The sequence below is a fragment of the Gopherus flavomarginatus genome, chromosome 20 (assembly GCF_025201925.1).
Source record: "Gopherus flavomarginatus isolate rGopFla2 chromosome 20, rGopFla2.mat.asm, whole genome shotgun sequence".
Lineage (NCBI taxonomy): Eukaryota > Metazoa > Chordata > Testudines > Testudinidae > Gopherus > Gopherus flavomarginatus.
The window spans coordinates 22,318,775-22,335,012 of NC_066636.1; the positions used below are offsets into that span (position 1 = coordinate 22,318,775).

The 16,238-nt window shown below is 52.8% G+C and overlaps 1 protein-coding gene across 2 annotated transcripts in view; it reads left to right on the forward strand.

The window, feature by feature from the left end:
• The first annotated feature begins 450 nt into the window (after nucleotides 1-450).
• The window catches only part of PEAR1 (platelet endothelial aggregation receptor 1), a 57,021-nt gene continuing 41,233 nt past the window's right edge, over nucleotides 451-16,238 (forward strand). Inside the window, exons 1-2 of one of the 2 annotated variants that reach the window (XM_050930498.1) lie at nucleotides 451-683; nucleotides 1,483-1,554. The gene's annotated coding sequence lies outside the window, so the exon portion shown is untranslated. The remainder of the gene's footprint in view (nucleotides 684-1,482; nucleotides 1,555-16,238) is intronic. The other variant, XM_050930497.1, reaches the window with a different exon arrangement.

The window sequence follows — 16,238 nt, forward strand, 5'->3', positions numbered from 1 at the left end:
TAAAATCCTGGGACCCATACGACTACAGCTGCACTGCCTGGGGATGATAAGGCAGTTGCCATCGTGGCTTTAACATGAGTGAGGTCGACGGAAGCCCGAGTCTTTAGCTCGTGTGAAAGCTGTAAACTGCCTCATCTCCATTCGGGTTTCACCACGTGGGAGCTGACCTACCCTGTTCGCTAGTGAGGACACAGCCCCGGGGGGCTGGATCCCGGCCACAGAGCTCTGTGTGATGGGGTCTGGTTTCACGCTTGTTTTGCAGCTTCTAGTTCGCACAGGCGGATTTCTTGCCAAAGAAAAAGTGATGTGTATGCGTGTTTTTTTTTCCTTCTTCCTCCAAGCCCAGCGCCCTTACTAGTTTCCTTGTCAAAACTTCCTGAGTTGGTTCCCAGCCCCCTTCCTGCTCCCTCCCCCTCACACTGAATGGCCCCTCCCCGCCATAGCCTCCTCTGACCCACAGCCTCAGCGCCCACTCTGCCCCGAGCAGGAGACGAGACCCAAACTCAAAAGAGGGCTCTTTGGTTCTTTTTTCCCTGGAGAGGGAAATACATTCTCCCTTCCTGATCTCTTTATCCCCTCTCCCTCAAATTCCTTCAGCTGCTTCGCACGCCCGGCCCGTCTGCTCCCTGCTAGCGGATTTCTTGGGAGGCTGCTGGAGATACCTTGCCCGGGATAGAAGAAAGGTGAGTACTGTGGGGTTCGCCCACAGCTGATTGTTGGATGGATACAGATCGGTGACAGTCAGAGTGCTGGTCACTGGAACCTGAGCACCAAAAGCCGAGCCAGGTGCCCCAGTTACAGAGGTTGTTTACGAGAGATTTCCAGGGGCATCCTAGAGCAACCTGCTTTCTGCGAGGGGCTAGGGGCAGGGGCTCTGTGTTGCCTCTGATGTTACAGCCCAGTATTGGCTGATACCTACCCACAGGGCTCCTCTGAGCATCCAGGATCCAGCGTCTAGGTAGCTCTGTCTTCCCAAGAGGTCTGAGGCTCGATTCTGGTCTCTGTGACACCGGTGTAAATCTGCGGGGGTCGTCAAGAGTTGGGGCCAGATTCTGCTCTCAGTTAAATCGGTGCAAATCTGGAGTCATTCTGCAGGTGTCAATGGACATTGGTTCAGATTCTGTTCTCCGTTACTGTGATGTGAATCCAAAGTAAAGCCGAGGGGCGGGAGGGGGCAAAGGAGGTTGGTCCACGTTCAGCTGTCAGCGCTGCGGGTGTAAAGGCAGAGTCACTGTGCTGGAGTCTGGTAGGGCTGCTGGACTGACACCACGCCAGACAGGGCAGGATCAGCCCTGTAGTGCTGGAGCTGAGACCCGGCTGGCAAGGGATTGGCAGAGGCTGGTTTCTGTTCGGACGGACCTGGCGTGGGGGCCTGGAGCCGGGGCAGGTGGCTGGCCTCTGTGCGGGGAAGGGGGGTCAGGCGAGTCCAGCATGGGGTTCAAAGGGAGGGACTCCCTCACCCTCCGTGTCCTGCTCCCCCAGATTTCCTCCTCCCTGACCCAAGTCCTGGGAACAGCTGGACGAGCCCCCAACCTGGCCATGGTACCTGTTCCTGTGAGTGGCCCGTCTGAGGAGAGAGGGGCGGGGAAGGGCAGGATTAGAGCAGAATGGGTGGGGGTCAGGACGGAGTGGAAGTTGGATGGGACATAGTAGGGTGGGCTGGGCTGGAGGGAATGGGGTTTGTGGGGGACAGTGGCCTGGGCTTATCTGGAGTAGGGCCTGGGGGCTGGACTGGAAAGGTGGGCGGGGGGATCTGGGGTAAAGACTAGGGGCTGGAGTAGGGTATGGGGGCTGGGCAGGCTGGCTGGGGTCGGTCTGGGGTGGATCTGGAAACTGGGATGGATCTGCGGAAGAATTTAGAGCAGATCTGGGGCCTGGGTGGATCTGGGGCTTGGATGGATCTGGGGACAGATCTGGAGTGAGTCTGGAGTCTGGGGTGGATATCGGGGAGAGTCTAGAGTGTATCTGGGCACTGGGTGGATCTGGGGAAGGGTCTGGGGCTGGAGTGGATCTGAGGTAGGTGCTGCATGGATCTGGGGCCTGGGTGGATATGGTAAAGGGTCTGGGGTGGATCTGGAGTCTGGGGTGGATCTGCGGAAGGGTTTAGAACAGATCTGGGACCTGGGTGGATCTGGAGCTTTGGTGGATCTGGGGACAGATCTGGAGTCTGGGGTGGATCTTGAGGAGGGTCTAGAGTAGATCTGGGGCCTGGGTGGATCTGGGGCAGGGTCTGGGGGCTGTGTGGACCTGAGGACTAAGTGGATCTGGAGCAGGGGCTGGGCTGGGATCAGGGCAGGGCAGGGATGGGGCAGACCAGGTATGATCCCATATAACCCCATCACAGCACAGGCTTCACTTGTCCTGCCCTGAACAGCTTGGGTCCCGAGTTGACCAGCCCCTAAGAGGGCTCTGGCTGGGGCTGTAGCCTCCCAGGGGCCTGGCTGGGCCAACGGTCTCCTGGCCAGCTTGCCATTCGCTCAGCCCTGGGAGGAAGCACGTCAGTGCCTGTGACACTGCAGGGGAAACTGGAGGAGCAGAGATAATGGCTCCTTGCCGGGTCCCTGCACCTTCCCGGGACAGATAGCCCTTAAAGGGACTTCGCGAAGGGCTGGAGAGAGACACTGGGTCTCAGGACAGCCCCCGTCCCATAAAACCAGAAGGGACTTGCACAAGGTCGTACAGAGAGTCAGCATGAAAAATGAGAATAGAACCCAGGAGTCCTGGCTCTCAGCCCTCCCTGCTCTAACCACTAGACACCACTCCCCTCCCAGGGCTCGGCTTAACCCCTAGAGTCTGGACTCCCAGTTCCCTTCACTAACCACATCCCTCTCCTTCGCAAAGGGTGACGTTTAACTTTGCAGGCGAGGGGACAGCCTGGTCCTTGTGGTATTTCACCCTGACCAAGGCAGTGCGATACCCGAGTGAAGGCGCCTGTGATGCGGTGAGGGATGATATCTGTGGCTCACATTGCATGTGGGGGGAAAGGCCACCACGACCATCATCCTGCCTCCTTCTGGAGCCCATAGAAGGGAACATGCTGTGTCCCGGATGCTCAGCGGACATGTCATCCCAGCAGGTTCCAGACACTCAACGTCCGCCCCGTGCACTGGGACTAAGTCGGGGTGGGGGTCCCCTTCTTGGATCTCAAAGAATTTTATGTATGAGCTAATCCTGAAAACCTGCTCAGGAGATGCAGGCATTACCGTTTACCCTCATTTTACAGATGGGGAAACTGAGGCACAGCACAGGGAGGTGATTTTGCCCAGAGAGTCAGTGGCCGAACAGAACTCAGGAGTCCTGGCTTTCAGCCCTCTGCTTTCATCGCTCGATTAAACTCCTTCCCCAAGCCGGGAATGGAATCTAGGAGCCCTGCTGCCCAGTCATCTGCTCTCATCATTAGACCACACTTCCTCCAGTAGCTGGGAACAGAACCCAAGAGCAGTGGCTCCTAGTGTCCTTCTCTACACTCGGAGATGGGCTGGCGGTTAGAGTGGGTGACCAAGACAGGCAGCCTGGGTTCTGAATGGCTTTGGGAAGGGAGTAGAGTCTAGTGGTTAGAGCAGAGGGGACTGGGATCCAGGACTTCTGGGTTCTTGCTCCAGTTCGGAGAGGGGAGTGGTGTCTAGTGGTTAGAGCAGGGGAATTGTGATTCAGGACTTCTGGGTTTGATTCCCAGCTCTGCTCTTTGACCTTGAGCCAGTCACTTCCCTGGCTCTGTGCCTCAGTTTCCCCATCAGAGCAGAACTGACCCCTTCCCACCAAGGGGATCATGTTGAGGCTTTAATCCTCACTTCCCACCCAGAGCTGGGAATAGAACCCAGGAGTCCTGATTCCCCTGCCCTTGCTGTGACCACTAGACCCCTCTCCCTTCCCAAAGCCATTCATAGAACCCAGGTGTCCTGACTCCCAGTCCACTGCTCTGAGCCCGCCTTTGGGGAAGCTGAGATGCAGCAGTGATGTGAGCTAAGATCCCCCTGCCCATTGCCGCACCAGCAGGCCAGAGCCTCGACGCCACCTGGAGCATCCAGCACCCAGCCCCTTGCTCTAACCACTAGGCACCACTCTGCCCTGTGACTCAGCCTGCCCGGATGTCAATGGAAGGGGCGGCAGCCCGGGGCTAGAGGGGTGCAGACCCAGCTGGGCAGGCATGTGACTGCTCTGCTGATTGGAGCGTGGCTTAAAATAGCTCCAGAGGCTTTGAACCCCTCTGTGGCCCAGCCCAGCCCCACATTGCCTCAAGGGCTAGGGCTGCCTCCTTCTCCCAGTGCTGGGAGGTGAGTGGGGCCCAGTGGCTAGAGCACAAGGGGGCTGGGAGGCGGGACACCTGGGTTCTGTGCCCAGTGTTGGGAGGGGAGTGAGCAGAAGGGGGCTGGGAGGCAGGACACTTGGGTCCTGTGCTCAGCGCTGGGAGGAGAGTGGGTCCCAGTGGCTAGAGCAGAAGGGGGCTGGGAGGCAGGGCACCTGGTTTCTGTGCCCAGTGCTGGGAGGGGAGTGGGGCCCAGTGGCTAGTGCAGAAGAGGCCCGGGAAGCTGGACTGAAAGGAATATGGTGCTAGGGCAGTGGACTCCAAGCAGGACACCTGGGTTCAACACCCGGCTCTGGGGTGCACAGCGAGCTGGTTACTAGCACAGAGGACTTGGCGTGAGGATCCCCAGGGGGAGAGGTGAACACAGTGTAGGGCCAGAGAGGGACGTGGCGTCCGCACTCCTGCAATCCTTGTGTGACTTGTGTGACCTCGGCCACGTCGCTTCACCACATGTGCTGGCCGCTATAGGGGCCACCCTGCGGCTCCCCTCCTAGAGGCCTTGGGGGTCAGTCTCGCCTCTGGGCTCATCTGCACTCTCCTCCTGCAATGGAGGAAGCAAGGTCAAGCAGCGGGTGGGGGGGGAAGGGGAAATGAGCGCGGGGCGGGGCCGGGTGACTCACTGCGGCCTCCCCAGCGTGTGCGGAGAAGCGCTGACATCACCCTGGACTCACCCCGGAGGAATGTGGCGCATTGTTCACCGCTCTAGGGAGACACCCCTCCTGGCAGCGCAACTGATGCTTCGCCTGGTGCCTGTGACCCACATGGCGAAACCCCTCGGCCGGGGCTTTTCCTTCATCACACATTGTTATTACTGGCCCATAGTGTCTCTTCCATGACCAGAGCCTTGGGAGATTGGGCAGGCAAGGACCTGGTTTGGGAGATAGCGTCTATCCCCCAGCCCGTATTTGTGATATGTCTGTGGTATATCTTGGCTTTAATAAGGCTTTTGATGCTGGCTCTCACATTACCTATAGACAAACTAGGGAAATACAACCTAGATGGAGCTACTATAAGGTGGGTGCATAACTGGTTGGAAAACTGTTCCCAGAGAGGAGTTATCAGTGGTTCACAGTCATGCTGGAAGGGCAGAATGAGTGGGATGTCGCAGGGATCGGTTCTGGGTCCGGTTCTGTTCAATATCTTCATCAGTGATTTAGATAACAGCATAGAGATCACGCTTATAAAGTTTGCGGATGATACCAAGCTGGATGGAGTTGCAAGTGCTTTGGAGGATAGGATTAAAATTCAGAACGATCTGGAGAAATGCTCTGAAGTAAATAGATGAAATTCAATAAGGACAGATGCAAAGTGCTCCGCTGAGGAAGGAACAGTCAGTTTCACACATACAAAATGGGCCATGACTGCCTAGAAAGAGTACTGCAGAAAGGGATCTCGGGCTCAGAGTGGATCACAAGCTAAATACAAGTCAACAGTGTAACACTCTTGCAAAAAAAAGCAAACACCGTTCTGGGCTGTATTAGCAGGAGTGTTGTAAGCAAGACGCAAGAAATGATTCTTCCGCTCTGGTCCGGGCTTATTAGGCCTGGAGTATTGTGTCCAGTTCTGGGCGCCACATTTCAGGAAAGATGTGGACAAATTGGAGAAAGTCCAGAAAAAAGTAACAAAAGTGATCAACGGGCTAGAAAACATGAGCTACGAGGGAAGAGTGGAAAAAACTGGTTTGTTTAGTCTGGAGAAGAGAAGAGTGAGAGGGGGCCATGATAACAGTTTTCACATACATACAAGGTTGTTACAAGGAGGAGGGAGGTAAATTGTTCTCCTTAACCTGTGAGGACAGAACAAGAAGCAATGGGCTTCAATTGCAGCACGGGAGGCTTAGGCTGGACATTAGGAAAAACTTCTTGTCAGGGTGTTTAAGCACTGGGATAAATTGCCCAGGGAGGTTGTGGAATCTATATCATTGGGGATTTTTAGGAGCAGGTTGGACAAACCCTGTCAGGGATGGTCTAGATAGTACTTGGTCCTGCCATGAGCACAGGGGACTGGACTAGATACCTCTCTAGGTCCCTTCCAGTTCTACGATTCTATGATTCTATTGACCTGAGTCAAATCTGTTGCTTCAGTCCTGTTCCCCATCTGGACAACGGAGATAACACAGTGATCCTGCTTCCTCCCATCTCGTCTGTTTACACTGTGAGCTCTTTGGGTAGGGGCTCTGTCTTGCTCTGTGGCTGTGCAACGCCCAGCACAAAGGGGCCTGATCTCAACTGGGGCAGGGACTGTCTCTCACTGTGCAGGGCCTGACACATGATGGGGTCCTGGTCTCAACAGAGACTGTCTATCTCCATGTGTTTGTGCAGCGCCTGGCACAATGGGGCCCTGATCTCAGCTGGGGCAGGGCCTGTCTCTCGCTGTGTCTGTGCAGCACCTGGCACAACGAGGCCCTGATTTCAGCTGGGGCAGGGCCTGTCTCTCGCTGTGTCTGTGCAGCACCTGGCACAACGAGGCCCTGATTTCAGCTGGGGCAGGGCCTGTCTCTCGCTGTGTGGCTGCAGTGCGCAGCATGACGGGATCCTGTTGCAGTTGGCTTTCTTAGCAGCTGCTCTGCCTGAAACAGGAATGACAAAGGATTCAGAGACTTTCCTTTTTAGGTCCCGTCAATACTAATGAAATGTGTTCTAGTGATGTTCTTTATAATGGGAAATAGAAATCTATTCATCACGCCAGTAAACGCAGTGGCGATAACATTCTTCTAGTGCTCTGGGAACACGCTAGACAATCAATAGATGCTTTTTTTTGGTAAGTGAATTTAGTGCTGGACTTGACAGATGGATATTGCTGCTCTCATGCTATAGGGAAACAGGCACTGGGCAGGCTCCCCGACTCCCCCCTCCCCCCATGGCTCAGGGGATGGAACTCCTTCCTGAACGGCAGCACCCCTTATTCAGGTCCTGAGCACCCCCCACTCAGTTCCAATCCACAGCCCCATGGCTACTCCTACCCTGAGTTCTCCACACATGCGGCTCTGCTTTCGCCCTCCCATGCCACCCCCCACTGTTAAACGACCCCTGAGCTCCCCTCCCCATGCAGCTCTGCTGGAGTCCGTCAGTCCCACTCCATGCCCCCCCTGCCATTCCAGTGCTGGGCTCCCCACACACCCAGCTCTACCAATAGTTCTCAGCCCAGCCTCTGCTATTCCAGACCTGGCAAAAGCCTCCTGCAACCCCGGGCGCATCCCAGTCGGCTGCAGACCGTGCAGCAGAATCAGCTGGGTCTGGGTGTCAGTTTCCACCCGTTTTTTTTAATGTTCTGTTTTACACACGATCGGATTTCGAGTGCTGTGCTCTGGCTCTGGGGCGAGACAGGCCTCTCTCCAGTTACTCGTCTGGGGCCCGGGGAGCGGATTTCCCAGGAGGGGGGTCGTGCCTGGTGGTTTCAAAGTGTCACCATGAGTGGGGAGCGAAGCCAGACGGGCCCGGTTCAGGAATCTCACTTGTGGTTCCCATTTGCCTTTTATGACTTTCCTGGCTCCTCTTGGTTGCCAGCCTGCCTGTCTGTCTTTCTTGCTTCTTCCTAGTGTTGTGGTGGTCGTGTGGGTCCCAGGATATTAGAGAGACCAGGTGGGGGAGGTCGTATCTTTTCTTGGACCAACTTCTGTGGGTGGAAGGGACACGCTTTCGAGCTCACAGAGCCCTTCTTCAGGCCTGGAGCAAGGATCTGGAGTGTGGGAGCTAAATACAAGGTGAGACAGATTGTTAAGCATAACGGTTTCACACATGCGGTAAGGAGGCACTAGAAACACAGTTGGCAAATTAAGGATTAACCTGTAGTAGGGTAAATAGCAAATTGTTGTGATGAGCTAGGAAACCATCCTGGGTTTTAGTCTCCAGTAGTTATGAATTTAAGCCTCCGGGCACCTCTCATGCAGGTTTCCTTTGAGGACGAGGACAGAGGGTACGTCTACACTGCAACAACCCCTCTGCAGCAAAGAGTCTCAGAGCCTAGGTCAGCTGACTCGGGCTCACATGACCGGGCTACAAATAGCAGCGTAGACATTCCCGCTGAGGCTGGGCACTGCAATCCTCCCCACTCGCCAGCAGTCAGAGCCCAAGCACGACGTCTACACTCCTAATGTTAGCCCCGCAGTGCGGACCTGAGCCATTTGACCCAGGTTCTGAAACCCTTGGCTGCACGGTTTTCTTTTTTTGTAGTGTAGCGGTACCCTGGACTGTCAGCTATGGAGTGATTGCTTTGTCACCTCATCTATCTATCCTGCATTTATCCTACTCTTTTCATTGTTTCGAGGCACCTCGCGTGTCCTCTCCAATATACTGATAAGGCCCATTGATTGCTGTCCATGTTGGAGTTTAGCTGCCTTTGCCATGGGGAAGCATAAGGTGACCATGCAATTTTCATGTCTCACCCTGAAGTTGCTGAGTGAGGCCCATGGTGGTTCTTGTTTCCTTAGGCAGTGAGTTCCACAAGTGCTGGCCCACTGCTAAGGGAGATCTGATTCCCATGTGCTTGGGGGTGGGGTGGTAGAGTCCATCATTTTGGGAATGCTAATTTAGTGGGGGTCTGGACCAGTACCTGCCTGCTCCTCTCAGCCCCCTGAGATGGTGTGTTTGGTGTGTGCACATCAGGGTAATGTGTGATGGACTTGGTGGTGTGTGTGTGTGTGTGTCAGGAGGGTTATGGGATATGTTTGGTGTATGTGTGATGTGTTTGGTTTTGGTGTGACTGATGTTTTGGGATGAGTGTATGTGTGGTGTCTCTGATGGGTGTGTGATGTGTAAGGGTGTTGTGTGATGCATGTGGTGGTTGTGTGATGTCAGGGTGTTGTATGATGTTTTTGGTGGATATGTGATGTATTTAAGGGTGGAGTGTGATGTGTGTGTTTGTGTGTGTAAATGTGTGTGGTGGTTGTGTGCTGTCTCTGGTGAGTGTGTGATGTGTGTCAGGGCATTGTGTGATGTCAGGGTGTTGTGTGATGTCTCTGGGGTGTGTGTGTGAGACAGTGTAAGGATGTTATATGACGTCAGGGTGTTGTGTGATGTGTGTGTGGTGGTTGTGTAATGTCTCTGGTGGGTGTGTGATGTGTGAAAGGGCATTGTGTGATGGAGTGTGTTGCAATGTGTCTGGTGTGGGCGTCTGCTTCCCCCATGGCTCTTCCCCGGCCATGCACCCCCCTCTCCGCTCGACTGAGGCCGACTCTTCCTGTCTTCCTTTGGCCAAGATCCCTCCGGGTCGGACCCCAATGCAGGAAACGTGCCCCTTGCTCCACCAGTGGCTGGGAGCATGTGTGCATGTGCCTGTTGGCGGGTGCCTGTTGGCGGACTCTTTCTCCGTAGGGCATCTGTTGAGAGTGTGTCTGACGGGTGAGTGTGTTGGGTCTGAGGTTTGTCCTGGTGTGATTCTGTTAGCACGGTGAGGTCCTTCCTTCCTGTGTGTGGTGGTGTGTCTGGGAGGGGGGCACGCAGAGGTCTGCCTGGGGGTTGTGGGCTGTTGTGTGTGTTATGGTGTTGTGGTTATGGTGTACCTAGTGCATCTGCAAAGTGTGGGGGGGGGGGAGGAGAGGGAGGGGAGGGGAGCGCAGCGCCCCTGCCCCTTGGCCGCAAGGAGGAGTGTGTTTCCCTGCTTGCTGCGGCTCTTTTCCTGTCCCTCACCCAGAGGAAGCTCGCCTCTAGCTTCCAAACTCCCTCCCTGTCTGTGCAATAAACAGCAGCTCTGCTGGCACCTGGCCGGCTTGTTTCTGGAGAGATGGAGCCGTGCAGGAGGCTGAGAGCGCCAGGGAAAGCCTGCAGCACGGGACATTACATGCCGACTGCCAACTGGCTGGCATCACTCACTTCTAGGGCGCTGGGCCAGGCACGTCAGACCCACCTCAGAAAACAAAGCTCCTTCTCTTGATTAGGAATAATCTATGGCAGCAGCTACAGGGCACCAACTGAGATCGGGTGCCCAGGGCTAGACAGACGCAGAGCAAAAGACAGCCCCGGTCTCAAATTGCTCACTGTCTGGATAGGCCAGCTAGCCAAAGCAGGGTTTAATACCTCCACAAATCCATGAAGTGGGCATAAGAGCCACTTAGAGGATGTGTGCCTCAGTTTCCCCCCCGTATAATGGGGATAATGGCACTGCCTGCTTCACAGGGGTGTCATGAGAATAAATCTATTAAAGACTGAGACAGCCAGATACTAAAGTAATAGAGGACACACACACACACACACACACACACACACACACACACACACACACACACACACACACACAAAGATAAGATGTCATTATAGCGGCATGCGTGATTCCACTTCTGATATGAATCTTTGTCCTTTTCAAGGTCCCCACCTGACGCCCTGAGAACTAAAAAAGAAACTGGAAGATTCATGCAATAGAATCTGTCTCGTATTTATTATTGCTAAAGTCGATCAGGCTAGGTAAGAAAAGAGACAGATTGCAAGTGCTTTTGGGGGGTGGCCTGTCTCTTTATTCTGTGTTTGTGCAGCCCCCACCACGGGGTCTTGGTCCATGACAGGGCTCCTCCGCGTTACTTTCCTCCCAGGGCAGGGCGAGCAGGGTTGTTATTATTAACATATGGATCCATCGCCTGACACATTTTGATGACTCTTCAGATTTCGCTGCCAATAATTCCAGATGATACTTTTGTTTCTTATTATTTCCTCTGGCTCCAAAAATTCTACACTCTCCCATTCATTCCAACTGTGCTTTTCGGAGGGGGTGGAATTTGACAAGAATTTGGTTTCTTTTCTCCCTTGTGTTACAAGAAAAGAAAAAAAAATTCTACAGCTTCTCGTCCAGTTGTTTTTGGCTGAAGGGTGTTATGTCTGATTTTCCTAAAGAACAATACAGTAAAGGAACATCAAATATAACTAACATGTTTTTGTATGCAGGGCCTTTCATCACGAACGAGGCCGACAGTTTATAGGCAACAGGCTGCATTTATGACTGATGGGAGCCAGGGTAATGCATCTTTCCATCCTGGTGTTTATACTCAGGGATGTTACACAACAGTTCTTGGGGGGCTGGGTATTAGACTAGAGAATCATTTCCAATTCTGGGGGAATTTAGGAAGGTAGAAAGGATAGCCTTAGAGGTGTATGTAGAACTGGTCAAAAAAATTTCAGACAAAAGATATTTCCCATTGGCGAATATCATTTTGTTGAAAATCAAAACATGTCAATTTCAGTGAAATTTAGGTTTAGGGGGAAAAAAGGAAATGAAGCGAACTTGTTGGAATGGAGCCTTGTGAAATTTATTTTATTTGATATTATAAAATCAAAGCTGTCAAAACTGGGACAAACATTGCAACTGAATCAAAAGGGGATATTTCAACTGACACAAAACGCCCCCACGAAAATACTGTTTTGCTGGAAATGTCAAAACATTTTGATTTCGTTCTGACTGGGAAAGTGTTCTCGGGGCTTTGGTTTCACAGCCCGGCTGAGAGCTGCCAAGATTCGCTTGTGGCACTAGAGAGGAGAACTCGCCGCTAGGCAGAGGACAGCGGGTTGGGAATGGAACTGTGAATGTGGGCAGGAGGACGTGACCTTAAATCCAGCTGCATGGGTCAGGAAATCTCTGTTTCCTCTGACCTAACACGTGTTTATCTGAGGGCCATAAAACACACAACCCTGTAAACACGAGGCTGCGGGTAACTGAAAGCATTAGGCAAAGAACAGCAGCACAACCACACTGGATGGTCCACATTAAAATTATAACAGGGATGTGTTGGACCCAGCAGCCTAGATTCCCAAGTGCTGCCAGTCAGCATAGCTCCTTTGACTGAGAGCTGAGAATAGAACCCAAGAGACTCTCGGTTGCTCTATCCACTAGCCCACACTCCTGCTAAGAGCTCGGAGTAGAATCTACATCTCCTGACCCCCTCTCCCATCTCATTTCATCTCTAGGCCACATCCTTCCCAAATCCAGGGACAGAACCCAGGAGTCCTGATTCCCAGACCCTCTGCGTGTGCGTATGGAACGCCCTCACTAGGCATCAGATCCCTTTGATTACCCTGCACTCTGGTAGCCCCTTTAAAAATCATCTCACCACGAGAAACATGTTGTGCATCACTAAACTAAACAGAAAAATGGCAGCCCCAAGACACAGAACTGCCGTACGTTTTAAAGCCCTTTCAACTTGGTCCCATTAAGAGTCTGCCAGACACTTCAGAAAAAAACTGAGGTCTTCTTTGCTTAACTCCTTCTCTCCTGGTTCTTCTTCGGCAGCACACAGTTAACGTACCATCAAAGCCATATTAGGACGTGCCTGTGACACCGAGCAGAAGGGCAGATGTGTGCTCCTTGGCACTTGCAATGTTCAATATCGCAGTAGACATGTTCATCCTGGACACACCTGATATTTTCAGAAGCTCAACGGGTGCCTTTTTTTGGATGTACATAAGAACATAAGAATGGCCACACTGGGGCAGACCAAAGGTCCATCAAGCCCAGTATCCTGTCCTCTGACAGTGGCCAATGGCTGGTGCCCCAAAGGGAATGAACAGACAGGTGACCCATGCCCTGTCACCCAATCCCAGTTTCTGGGAAACAGAGACTAGGGGCACCATTCCTGCCCATCCTGGCAAATAGCCATTGATGGACCTACCCTCCATGAATCTCTCTAGCTCCCTTTTGAACCTTGTTATAGTATTGGCCTTCACAGAACACTCCAACAAGGAGTTCCAGAGGTTTACAGTGTGTTGTATGAAAAAATACTTTCTTGTGTTTGTTTTAAACCTGCTACCTATTAATAATACCTAGAACATCCGTTCCACAGGTGCCTTACACCTAGATGTACCTAGAACATCCAGCTCCATGGGTGTCTTATACCTAGATGTACCTAGAACATCCAGTTCCATGGGTGCCTTGTGCCTAGATGTATCTAGAACATCCAGCTCCAAAGGTGTCTTCTACCTAGGTGTACCTAGAACATCCAGCCCCACAGGTGCCTTACACCGGTTGTACCTAGAACATCCAGATCCACAGGTGTCTCCTACCTAGATGTATCTTGCATAGTCCATTCCAACAAGTACATTTGACAAACATGTTGATCTCTGTCTTACACATACTCACTTCCTGGCTGTCTCTTCAGTTATGGACTGTCCTGAAAATGATGTTTTCCTGCAATTAAACCATAGTGACAAATATATGAGTGAGCTCATGCTGGAAAGCAAGCCACACACCAATTTAATGTAGCTGGGGCATGGCTTTGTCTGAGGCATAACAGCCTTTCTGAGCAGGAGCAACATGTGTTCTATCCTCTCTCTCCCCATCCTTTGTTCTGGGAACCAGCATCACAAGGCATGGAAAACACATCACTTTAAGTGAATGAAAGGAACGAAGTGCAGTCTAATGGTGAGGGCAGATGCCTTGGGAGCCAGGATGCCTGGGTTCTTCAGGGCTGCTGCTGACTCAGTTTGCCTTTTTGTGGAACTGGGTTGATAATCCAAGGGAGTCAGGAGGCTCAGCCAATTAACATGGAGCGGCTTGGGTGGAAGGTGCTAGACTTGCAAAATACTAGGCAGCAGAAGAAATGAATCGCCGTATTTAGAAGAATGCTCAATGTGTGCCAGTTAATATCCGTAGGGTTTGTGCTTTTTGAATATACAGTAACGGCCAGCTTCTGAGCTCAGTTACACCAGGGTAAATCCAGACTGACTGAACGGTTTTACACGGGTGGAGACCAGAATCCGTCCCTGACAGTCTGTACAAGTCTAATTGGGTTTCTCATAACCCAAGGCTTTGGCTGAGCGGAGATGAGGGGGGCTAATGAAAACCATCTTCACGCTCAGACTTAAGTCCCATGTTTAATCCTGTGGTTTGGAGCTTGTCGCTTGACGCTGAATTAATCGAGGCTGGTGTGGGACGCAGGGTGCAGACATTGCGGTAGTGAGGCCTGGCCTGTGACCTAGGCTCCGGTTTGGGGAAGCACTAAAGCTCTTGGGGGGCGGAGCCTTTTTATTTGCTGTGCATTTGTACAGCACCTAGCCCCCTGGGATCCACGCACAGCGTCACCATACCGCAGGCATTTAACGATAAGATTGTGCTTCAGACACACTGAAGTCAATGGATCTGGTTTGCCTCTAGACTACATCTTTACACCCCTCTGGCAGTGTAAAGGGGGTCATAAAGTGGGTGCAGATGTCATTGATTTTAGTTCATTAGTGCAAATGACCAAATGGGCCTAAAGTTAATCACATGCTTTAAATGCTTCCCTGCATTACTATCATTACTTATTTATATTGAGGTTTTGCCCAGCAGCCTCCGTCCTGGACCAGGCCCCCCACGCCAGGTGCTGTACAAACCCAAGATAAAAACCCAGGCCCTGCCCCAAAGAGCTTACAAATTCAGGTTTCCTCTGTATAAATGGAACCTTTGTTACCTCTCCCCTGATTTTAGCACCTCTCTTTCTTCATGACTAGGGCCCTACCGAATTCACATCTGGTATATTTTTTTCCTTCTGGTTTCTGAGTCTTTAAGGGTGTGCTTTAACCCTGTTTTCTGAGTGGTAGTGTTGGCCTAGTGGTTGGAGCCGAGTACTTGGGTTCTGTCCCCAGCTCTGAAAGGGGAATGCGGTGTAGTGGTTACACCAGGGTTCTGTCCCTATCTCTGAGAGGGTTTGTCTTTACTGCAGAGTTCGCCTGGGTGATTAGCACCTGGGTTACAGCCACCCTGCAAAACCCTGTGGCCGAGTTACCGTGTCCTCACTGATTCTGCATTTCCCCCGTGTATGTTGCTAGCACTTCTAGGGGCGCATCCTGTGGTTTGCTGAGCTCTGCTCTGATTTTATTTCCCTTGTGGGAGAACTTATCTGTCCTTCTGGGAACTCTGGGGGGCAGGGGGAGTGCATGGCCTGGAGGAAAGTTTAGGGGAACACCCCTGCAAGAGCCTGGGTTAACCCTGCAGGGAAGACCTATGCAAAGCTTTTAAAGCAGGGAATGGGGCATCAGGACTCCTGGGTTCTATTCCCAGCTCTGGCAGGCCGGGCAGTTTGATTAAGTGGCTGGGGCAGGGCTTTGGGGGCCAGGACGCCTGAGTTCTACCCTGGCTTTGCCACTAGCTCACTCTCCGACCTCCCTTATGGAGAAAGGGATCCCCTTGTCCTGAGAGCTCCCAATGCTGGATTCTGATCCCTTGGAGCTTCCCTCTCAGGTTAGGGGTAAGCGAGCCTGAGTCCTCCTGGATCCATTAGCCAGGCCAATTACCCACCCACCAAACAGCAGCTGAGCCTCCCCCAGCTTGTCAGCCCTGCGGGTGTTCAGGTGCATTCAGAAAAACCCAAACACGAACCCCCCACCTCCCCCACGCACCCCGAGAAGCCAGGCTGTGGCCCTAGGAGCTGCCTCACCCTCGCAGCAGTGGCTGGGGGCTCTGGCCCGGGGCCCTGCTCCTGATTAGAACCAGGGCCTTTGCTCTTCCCAAGTGAGTGTGGCAGCAGGGTCAAGGCGATGGATGGATGCCCCAGCTGTGGAGTCTTTGTCACCCCTTTTAGGGCATGGGAAACTGGGCACCCCAAAATCATGAGGTGCTTTTGCAAATCACAAGGAATAGCAGTAGCAGTAGCACTTATAAAGCATCTGTTCAGTCCTACGTCTCCAAAAACTGAACAGAGGTGGGTCAATATTGTAGCACTCCCCCTATCCCTTGCCGCTCCAGATTGATGGGTAGGGAAACCGAGGCACGGAGAGGGGCTGAGAGGTCACCTAGGGAGTCGGTGCAGAGCTGGAAGCAGAGCCCAGGCATCCTGAGCCGCGGCAGTGAGCTCTGACCCATGTTGCCTGGGGCGATCCTGGCTCCTTTCTCAACCCAACGGGATCTGCTGTCCCAGGATGGCTGAGCTCTTGACTGCTGAGATGCTCTCGTTTCTACACAGGGCTACGCGTTTAGCTCCTCGTCCTGTAGAGCGCTGGGATGAAAACTGATGCTGCAGAAACCCAGCCCCGGTGCC